Source organism: Pristis pectinata, chromosome 8 (assembly GCF_009764475.1).
Source record: "Pristis pectinata isolate sPriPec2 chromosome 8, sPriPec2.1.pri, whole genome shotgun sequence".
NCBI classification, from domain to species: Eukaryota; Metazoa; Chordata; class Chondrichthyes; order Rhinopristiformes; family Pristidae; genus Pristis; species Pristis pectinata.
In genome coordinates this window covers 46,719,419-46,729,711 of record NC_067412.1, presented here as the reverse complement: position 1 = coordinate 46,729,711, position 10,293 = coordinate 46,719,419, and positions in this window count along the sequence as shown.

Below are 10,293 nucleotides of genomic sequence, written 5' to 3'. Positions count from 1 at the left end.
TGTATTTTAGATCTCCATAATGTCCAGTATTTTGATTTTCAAATTTCCATTTTGCTCAATTTACACTATGACCATTTTGTAGCTCAGGGCCAATATAAAGCAATGATGTTTCATGCTGACAAGAAAAAAAGTTCCTTACACATTTCTCTGGTGTGAGAACTCCCCCTTTTCTGAAACCTGCTGTCAGGCATGAGCTTAAGGGATCCCTGGGATCCAGAGCTGTGATGTCATCAAGCTGGCTGAACAATGAAAGAATTTTCACAAACAGGATTTCTTTTGTAAAAACAACATGCGAATTGAAGATTGGAACACACACAAAATGCTGGAGGAACTCAGCACGTCAGGCAGTATCTATGGAGGGAAATGAATAGTCGATGTTTTGGGCGAAGACCCTTCATCAGGACTGGAAAGAAAGAGGGCAGAAGCCAGAATAAAAGAGTGGGGGACAAGGAGGAGAATGAGCAGGCGGGTGATAGGTGAATCTAGGTGAGAGGGTGAAGGGACTTGGGAATGATGTGAGAAGCTGGGAGTTGATAGGTGGAAGAGGCAAAGGGATGAACAAGATAGAATCCGATAGGAGAGGACAGTAGACCATGGAATAAAGGGAAGGAGGCGGTGAACCAGAGGGAGGAAGCTGTGGGTGATGGGCAGGTCAGGAGGGCAGGGGAGGTGAAAGAAGGGGTAAAGGGGTCAGAGGTATAAGGAAAAACCAAAGTTTGGTTGGGGGGGGGAAGAGACTGAGGATAGTGGTTACCCATAGTTAGAGAAATCGATGTTGATGCTGTCAGGTTGGAGGCTACCAAGACGGAATACGAGGTGTTGTTCTTCTAATCTGGGTTCAGCCTCAACTTGGCAGTACAGGAGGCCATGGACAGATATGTCAGTGTGAGAATAGCAAGTGGAATTAAAGTGGTTGGCCACCAGGAGATCCTGGCTGTTACGGCAGATGGAACAAAGGTGCTCGGTGAAGCAATCTCCCAGTCTGTGTCAGGTTTCATCAATGTCGAGGAGGCCACAGCGGGAGCACTGGATGCTACAAATGACACCCTCAGATCAACAGGTGAAGCACTGCCTCACCTGGAAGGACTGTCTAGGGTGCTGAATGGTGGTGAGGGAGGAGGTGTAGGGTCAGGTGCAACACTGAGCACAGTTGCAGGGATATGTGCCTGGAGGGGGATTGGTGGGGAAGGATGAGTGGACAAGGGAGTTGAAGAGAGATTTATTCCTGCAGAAAGTGGAGAGGGGAGGGGAAAACGTGCTTTGCGGTGGGATCCCGCTGGAGATGGTGGAAGTTGTGAAGAATGATATGTTGGATCTTGGAGGCTCATGGTGAGGAAAAGGGGAATCCTTTCCGTTATGTGGGGGGGGAGACATGCGGGAAATGGAGATGCAGGTGAGAGCTGCATTAATATCAGTGGAGGGGAAACCCTGTTTTCTGAAAAAGAAAAGAGGACATCTTGGATGTCCTGGAATGGAAAATCTCATTGTGAGAACACATGTGGCAGAGACAGAGGAACTGAGAGAAGCATCCTTACAAGTAACAGGGTGGGAGGAGGTGAATCCCACCACCAGGCACATCTTCCTCTTATTTTCCCTCATCACTCTGGCCCCTTTACCCCTTCTTTTCCCCCTACCCCACCATCACAACTTGCCCATCACCCACACCTTCCTCCCTCTGGTTCCCCACCTCCTTCCCTTTATTCCATGGTCTACTGTCCTCCTATCAGATTCCATCCTGTTCAGCCCTTTGCCTCTTTAGTGCTAGGGCTTTATTCACTGGAAAGGAGGAGGATGAGAGGAGACATGATAGAGGTATATAACATATTGAGAGGAATAGATAGAGTAGACAGCCAGCACCTTGTTCCCAGGGCACCAATGCTCAAGGCAAGAGGGCATGGCTTTAAGGTTATGGGTGGGAGGTTCAGGGGAGATGTCAGGGGGGAGGTTTTTCACCCAGAGAGTGGTTGGTGCATGGAATGCACTGCCTGGGGTGGTGGTGGAGGTAGATACATTGGACAGGTTCAAGAGTTTGTTGGATAGGCATATGGAGAAATGTGAGATAGAGGGATATGCGGGAGGAAAGGGTTAGATAGTGTGATAGTGGTTCGATGGACGCCACAACATGGTGGGCTGAAGGGCCTGTTTTGTGCTGTATGGTTCTATGGTTCTTCCACCTATCAACTCCCAGCTTCTCACATCATTTCTATCTCCCTTCCCCCTCTCACTTGGACTCATCTATCATCTGCCTGCTCATGCTCCTTCTCCTTCCCCCACCCTTTTATTCTGGCTTCTGCACTTTCTTTCCAGTCCTAATGAAGGGTCTCAGTCTGAAACATCGACTGTTCATTTCCTTCCATAGATGCTGAATTCCTCCAGCATTTTGTGTGTATTGCTCCGGATCTCCAGCATCTGCAGTCTCTCGTGTCTGAAGATTGGAACATATACACAAGATTGAAATAGAAGCTGCAATAACATTTATAAAATTCCATTATGTTTTGAAAAGTTTAAGTATGGAAATTACACTGCACACAAAGAGGTAGGTTTTGGATTCAGATAGTTTTTAAAAGTTAATTTTGCCTTAGCTGCCATTAAACACTTGACTTCACACAACCAAGTTTAACATTTTCAGGGCATTTTGCAGAGGAACTAGTTCATCAAAAGCCTAAATTCGCACTAATTTAGATGAAATATGAGGGTATTTTGTTTTAGCCAATAATATAAGACTCCAAAAGTTTTTTTTTAAAAATCAGATACATAAAGGGTAAGAGAAGCAAGAGTGGACATTGGACTGCTTGAAAATGATGTTGAAGTAGTAGTAATGGGGAACAGGGAAATGGCAGAGGAGGTAAATAAGTTCTTTGAATCAGTTTTCACAGTGAAAGACATCAGTAACATGCCAGAAATTCAAGAGAGTCAGAGGGCAGAGATGAGTATAGTGACCATTACTAAGGAGAAGGTGCTGAGGAAGCTGAAAGGCCTGAAGGTGGATAAATCGCTTGGACCAGATGGACTACACACCAGAGTTCTGAAAGAGGTAGCTGAAGAGATTGTGGCAGCATTAGTAGTGATCTTTCAAGAATCGCTGGAGTCAGAGAGGGTACCAGAAGACTGGAAAATTGCAAATGTGACACCGTTCTAAGGGAGGGAGGCAAAAGACAGGAAGTTATAGGATGGTTAGCCTAACCTTGGTGGTTGGTAAGATTTTATAGTCCATTATTAAGGATGAGATTTTGGAAGTATATGATAAAATAGGATGAAGTCAGCATGGTTTCATTAAGAGAAGATCTTGCCTGACAAATCAGTTAGAATTCTTTGAGAAGGTAACAACCAGGTTAGACAAAGGAAAGTCTGTGGATGTTATTTACTTGGATTTTCAGAAGGCCTTTGACAATGTGCCGCACACAAGGCTGCTAGAGACAAGGTACCAGCATGGCTAGAAGATTGGCTGACTGGCAGAAGTCATACACTGGGCATAAAGGGGCCCTTTACAGGATGGCTGCTGGTGACCAGTGGCATTCGCAGGGGTCAGTGTTGGGACTGCAAATTTTCACTTTATACGTTAATGATCTAGATGAAAGAACCGATGACATTGTGGTCAAGTTTGCAGACGATACCAAGATAGGTGGAGGAACAGATAGTGTTGCAGAGGCAGGGAGTCTGCAGAAGGACTTGGACTGGTTGGGAGGGTTGGCAAATAACTGACAGATGGAATACAGCGTAGGGAAGTGTGAGAATAAAGGTGTACACTATTTTCTAAATGGAGATAAAATTCAGAAATCAAAGATGCAAAGAGACTTGGGATCCTGGTTCACGATTGCTTTTAGTTTAACTTACAGGTTGAGTTGATAGTAAGGAAGGCAAATGCAATGTTAGCATTCATTTTGAGATGACTAGAATATAAAAGGACGTACCACTGAGGCTTTATAAGGCATTGGTCCGACTGCATTTGGAATATTGAGAGCAATTTTGGGCCCCATATCTAAGGATGGATGTGTGGCCCTAGTGAAGGTCCAGAGGAGGTTCACAAGAATGATCCCAGGAATGAAAGGCTTAACATCTTAAGATATGAGGAGCATTTGATGTTTCTGACCTGTACTCGATGGAGTTCAAAAGGGTGGGGGTGGGTGGGAATCTCATTGAAACCTACCAAATATTGAAAGGCCTGGATGGAGTGGACATGGAGAGGATGTTTCCATTAGTAGGAGAGCCTAGAATCAGAGGGCACGGGCTCAGAATAAAGGGACATCCCTTTAAAACTGACGTGAGGAGGAATTTCTTCAGCCAGAGGGTGGTGAATCTGTGGAATTCATTGTCAGAAAGGGCTGTGGAGGCTGTCATTAGGTGTATTTAAGGCAGAGATCGATAGGTTCTTGATTGGTAAAGGGGTTAAGGGTTACAGGGAAGTGGGACAATGGGGTTGAAAAATATCAGCTATGATTGAGTGGCAGAGCAGACTCAATGGGCTGAATAGCCTAATTCTGCTGCTATATCTTGTGGTTTTATGGATCCTTTCTCTGGTTTCTTTAGGATCCTAATTCTGCTGCTATATCTTGTGGTTTTATGGATTCTTTCTCTGGTTTCTTTAGGATCCCCCTTTCCTGCTTTCATGCAAATATTGTTGGAAAGAGAGAGAGCCTTAATTCCAGTAGATTTTACTCCCTTCCAAACTGCTGGTCGTCCTCACAATTTTTGGTGAAAGGTGGCAGTAGGCCCAGGGTAGTAATACATAACCTGTGCCAATATCACTTCCATTGTGTGGAAAGATCCCAGGCCCCAGTCTTTCTGAACAAGGTATTCTTAGACTGTAATAGATGGTTCTCCTGATAGAGAGAACCACAGCGGAGGGCTCATCTTCCTCTAAATGAGCTAAGAAAACAGGGCAATTTTCTTTTCTTCTTCATTAAAGATCTTCTGGTGTATTATTAACATTCAACTTCACAGCAAGTTCCCCCGCATTCAGTGGCTTCTCTGGAACTCCCACTGGGATCCAGCTCTGCATGCCCAGCAAAGGAAAATGGATCCAGACTACAACCACCATTGGAAAGGCCAGCAAAAATTCTGCCTCAATGAATGCCCCCCAAAATTTGACCTAGTTCACTTATATTAGCTGGGAAAACAAATTAATGTAGGGAGAAGAGTTTCTACAAATTGCACAGGCACTGTTAGTCACTGCCCAGAAGTCCAACAAGATTCCACTCTTGGGAGAATGAGAGATGCATCAGGTCTATGGCCTCACATGCTATTGAAACATGTAGGAGAAGCACACGATTGAAGACTGACAAGTCCAATCTGGGGCTGGGTCACCACATGGTAGGACAGATATCATATTAGCATGAATTTGAGCAGGTATAAGTTAGTAGGTGGGTCAGGAGGAGGGTAGTTGAGAGAAGCTAACAGCTGGTAGGGCATGTAGGATCAATGATTGGGTGAGGTGTTCTGGTAGATCAGCAGATTAAGGAAAAAGTTTGGGTGGGTGGATGAGCATGGTAGGGCAGCATTGTTATAATTGGGATAAAGCAACTGATCTGTGGGGTGGCCGACAAGTGAAAAGTCCAATCTAAATCAGATTTCCAACACCAGCTCAGGGATCTCTTTTAAGCTGCACACCAGTGGATGCCATAGGTATAGTGAAAACCTGCTTTTGCATATGTGGCCCAGAGAAAGCATGAACCATCCTGGGCATTTCAAGATCAAGTCTAATACAAACTGAATGATTACCAAGCTTTTTCTGCCCCAATAATGTATCAAAACTATGCTCAGACTTTTTCCTTGATATTCACTTGATATTTTTTCAGCAACACACAAAGCACTGAAGGAACTCAGGTCAGGCAGCACCTACGGAAGGAAATAAGACAGTGGACGTTTAGGGTCACGACCCTTCATCTGGATTGGATTTTTCTTCCCCAATTGCCAACAGCCTTCATTGCAGTAAGTCTTGATCAAAAGGACCTTCTAGAAGGTTGTGCTACAGCATGTCTTTTTAAATTATGTTCACTTTGCATGGGACTCATCTGGACATTTCAGTGATTTAGTCCTGATGCAGGGTTTCAATCCGAAACACTGACGACTCTTTTCCCCCAGAGATGCTGCTCAACCTTCTGAGTTCCTCCAGCAGATTGCTTTTTGCTTCAGAGATTTATCTGTTTCACCTAGACTATCTCAATCCCAGCTATTTGATAGGCCTTTAACTCAAGTACAAAATAGATCAACTGAACTATTTTTAATTCTTTTCATTCTTAACATTCTGGATCAAACATTGTTATGCTAATGAAACTCAATTTTGTTTCAATTACAGGCATTTTGATAATGATTTGAGTCTGTCAATATTTTATCATAATTTTCCTTCATTGGAATGCAATTAGCTCATGTTAATGCTAGTATAGTTTTGAATCTCAATAAGTAGATAGCATGGGAATCTAAGTAATAAGTTTAAAGAAATTCATTAATATAGCTAAAGGGATTTTGTACAAATAAACTGCATACAATTATGGTGACAAAGAGACTGTATATATTTAAAAGGAAACATGCATCATTTGTTAATTTAAATTTACAAAGATTCATTCAATTACTGTGGGTTTAGGTTGATTCAATGAATTCAAAGGCCATCATTGTGTGCCCTCTAATGGACAAACTCAGGTAAAAATCCAGCAATAATCTGCAACATATCTGGTGCATAAAAATCCTTGTTATGTGTAAGTTCTTGCAAGAAGGAAAGGCCCATACATTAGAACAAATTCTAAACTTGCACGTGATCCAAGTTTATTCTTCAGTAACAATTTTCAACGCGTCACTGGAATAAAATCAGAAAAACAGTGGGGCCTTGTTTATACAAATAGGCCAGTGTAGTTTCCGAATATATACCTGCACCCCAACATAGGCTGATCAAATTTTGCAACATTTCAGGAGGCATTTGCACACTCAGAGGAAGATATTCAGACACAGTGGGCAATGTTGGGAAAGGCCATGAAGCAGATCCCTTGAGATAAATGCAAAAGGTAAACCTGGCTTGACAAATCTGTTGGAACTTCAAGGTTATAACCAGCAGCACACATGGGATCAGGCTATTTAATGAATGGAGACAGGCCTTATCCCTGCAATCAATATTCAGTTTCAGATGTGCAATGCAATTTTGCACAGGTAATGTTGAAACATGCATTCAGATATGGTTGTTGCGAGTGGAGAAGACTCACAACATCAGAATTCATTTCCTTAAGAGCCAAAATTACTCCTGATGTCTTTGTAAATGTATTACAAAAAAAGTGTTGATTTTGATTTCATTTGCTAGTTTCTCACTGACGGCCTGACAGGATCCATCCCAAGATGCTATGGGAAGCAAGGGAGGAGATTGCTGAAGCCTTAATGGCAACTTCTGCATTTTCATTAGACACAGGAGAGGAACCAGAAGACTGAAGGATAGCTAACATTGTTCCCTCATTCAAAAATGGCAGTAGAGATAAGCCTGGAAACTACAGGCAAGTGAGCTTTACATCAACTGTAGAAAAATGATTGGAAAAAAATTCTAAGGGACAGGATTTATGTTCACTTGTAAAGGTAGGGACTGATTCAGAGTCAACATAGTTTTATGCAGGGGAAATCCTGTCTCATAAATCAGATTGAGTTTATTTTGAGAAGTTAACCAAGAAAGTAATGAAGACAGCATAGTAGATGTGGTTTACATAGGCTTCAGCAAGGCTTTGGACAAAGTCCCACACTACAGGCTGGTCCAGAAGGTCAGGGCACATGGGATTCAAGGTATGTTGGCAATCCAAATTCAAAAGTGGCTTGGTGATAAGAGAAGGTACTGGCAGAGGATTGCTTTTCTGACTGGAAGTCTGTAACCGACGGTGTAACACAGGGGTCAGTGCTGGGACCTTTGTTGTTTGTCATTTATTTAAGTGACTTGGACGAAAATATAGTTGGACTGATTAGTAAGTTTGCTGATGACATGAAAATTGAAGTTGTAGATTGTGAAGAGTTGTGAAAGCATATAGAGAAGCACAAATATGTTGGAAAGCTGGGTAGGGTGTGGCAGATAAAATTTAACACAGACAAGTGTGAGGTAATACACTTTGGGATGTCAAATACTAACAGGACATATAGAGTAAATGGCAGGGACCACAGTGATGATGTACAGATGGACATTGGGTGCAAGTTTATAGCTCCCTGAAAATGGTGACACAGGTGGGGAAGGCATTTGGGATGCTTGTCTTCATGAGCCAAGACATTAAGTATAAGAGTTGGGATGTTGTAGCTGTACAAAACATTAGTCAAGACACACTTGGACTATTGTGTACAATTCTGGTTGCCACACTACAGGAAGGATATGGTGGCATTAGAGAGCGCAGAAGAGATTCACCAGGTTGTTGCCTGGAATGAAGGGCTTTACTTTTAATCAGAGATTGGATAAAATGGGTTTATTCTCAATGGAACACAAGAGGCTAAGGGGTGACCTTGTAGATGTTTATAAAATTATGATGAGCATTCACAAGATAGATAATCAGAGTCTTTTCCCTACAGTGGGGGAGTCCAACACTAGAGGGGATAGTTTAAGATGAGAGGTAAGAAATTTAAAGGAGATCTAAGAAGCAAGTCTATCCCCCCCCCCCCCCAGAGGGTAACGGTTATATAGAACCAGTTGCTGGAGAAACTGGTAGAGGCAGATACAATTACATGTTTAAAATGCATAAGAAAGTACAGGGATAAAAGGCCTAATATGCAGGCAAATGGGATTAGAGTAGATAGGCATCACAGTCAACATGGATAAATTGGGCTGAAGGGCCCTTTTCTGTGCTATACAGCTCCATAACTTCTATTGTTACCTTTCAAAATGTAGAACACCTACTACCATAGAGTCAAATTTAAGGAAGTAACTTTCCCAGAGAGCAAAACATTCTTCTTCTGTGTCTAGCCAACGGAAACCCAACCATGACTCACAGCTCAGTTCTTTTACAGCTAAGCCCTTTGAGTGAGCAAAGATCTCTCAAATGGAGCATAATGTGGGAAAACGGTAAATTGTCCTTTACAGCAGGAAAAATAAAAAAACATTTATCTAGATGGTAAGAGATTGCAGAGCTCAGATGCAGAAGGATCTGGGTACCACTGCATGATTTAGTGGTATGCAGATGTAGCAAGCAATTAGAAAAGCTGACAGAACAATATCTTTTATGGCTAAGGGAAATCAAATTCAAAAGCAAGGAGGTATTTCTTAAGTTAGAAAATGGGTGAGCCCACATCTGGACTACCGTTTACAGTATTGGCTTCCTTGTTTAAAGGGTGTTAAGGATTGGAAACATTTCTCAGGTTTTCTAGGCTTAAACCTGGGAATGGGCAAGTTGTCTAATGAGGAAAGGTTGGACAGCTGAGGTTTGTATCCACTGGTCTTTAGAAATGTGAGAGGCAACATTTGAAACATTCAAGATCCTGTGTGGTCTTAAAAGGGTGGAAGTGCAGAGGATTCTCCTCATGAAAAAAAACATAATTTGTGCAAGGGCTAACTGAGACTAGTGGTAGAGTTAGCTGTTGATGCACAATGTCACTGAGTGACATCATGTAGATGAGAAATAGAAAGACAAATCTGGGGACAGTTCATGAAAATGTGGGGAGAATGGTTATCTAGGATTGGTGCAAGTGAGTAGCTAATGGTCAGCATAGAGCATCATGGTGGGCCAAAGGACCAGTTTCCCATGCTGTATCTCTGAGTTTACGGGATACAGCAAATGTTATGGGAACAGACAAAATGCCAGTAATGAAGATCCCTGCTCCAAAACTTGCTGCACTTCTAGTGAAGCTGTTCTAATACTGTTACAATATTCACATGCTTAATTGGTACCCCATCCATCATCCTTCACATTCATTTCATCCATTACCACGTTGCAGTGTATACCATCTACAAAATGTACTGCTGTTCCTTGCCAAGGCTGCTTGAACAGCACCTTCAAAGTGCAAACTTTGACCACCAACAGGAACAACAGATGCACAACACTACTACAGGTCTCTTCCAAATGGCACATGATCCCAACTTAGAAAAATATTACTGTTCTTTAATCGTTGCTGGCTCCAAGTGCTGAAATTCCCTACCCTACAGCATCATGGGAGTACCTTCACCAGAAGGACAAGAGTATCAAACCTGCACCTTCTCAAGAGCCTTGAAGATCTCCCCCACCCCAAAAATAAAGTGAATAAAAACAAATCAGCAAGTAAAACCAAACCATAGTGAAATGGTAACAAGTGGAAATACCAAAACAAGATACTTCCAGCATTTGCACTCTGAACAAAAGTGCTGCACATTTTCAA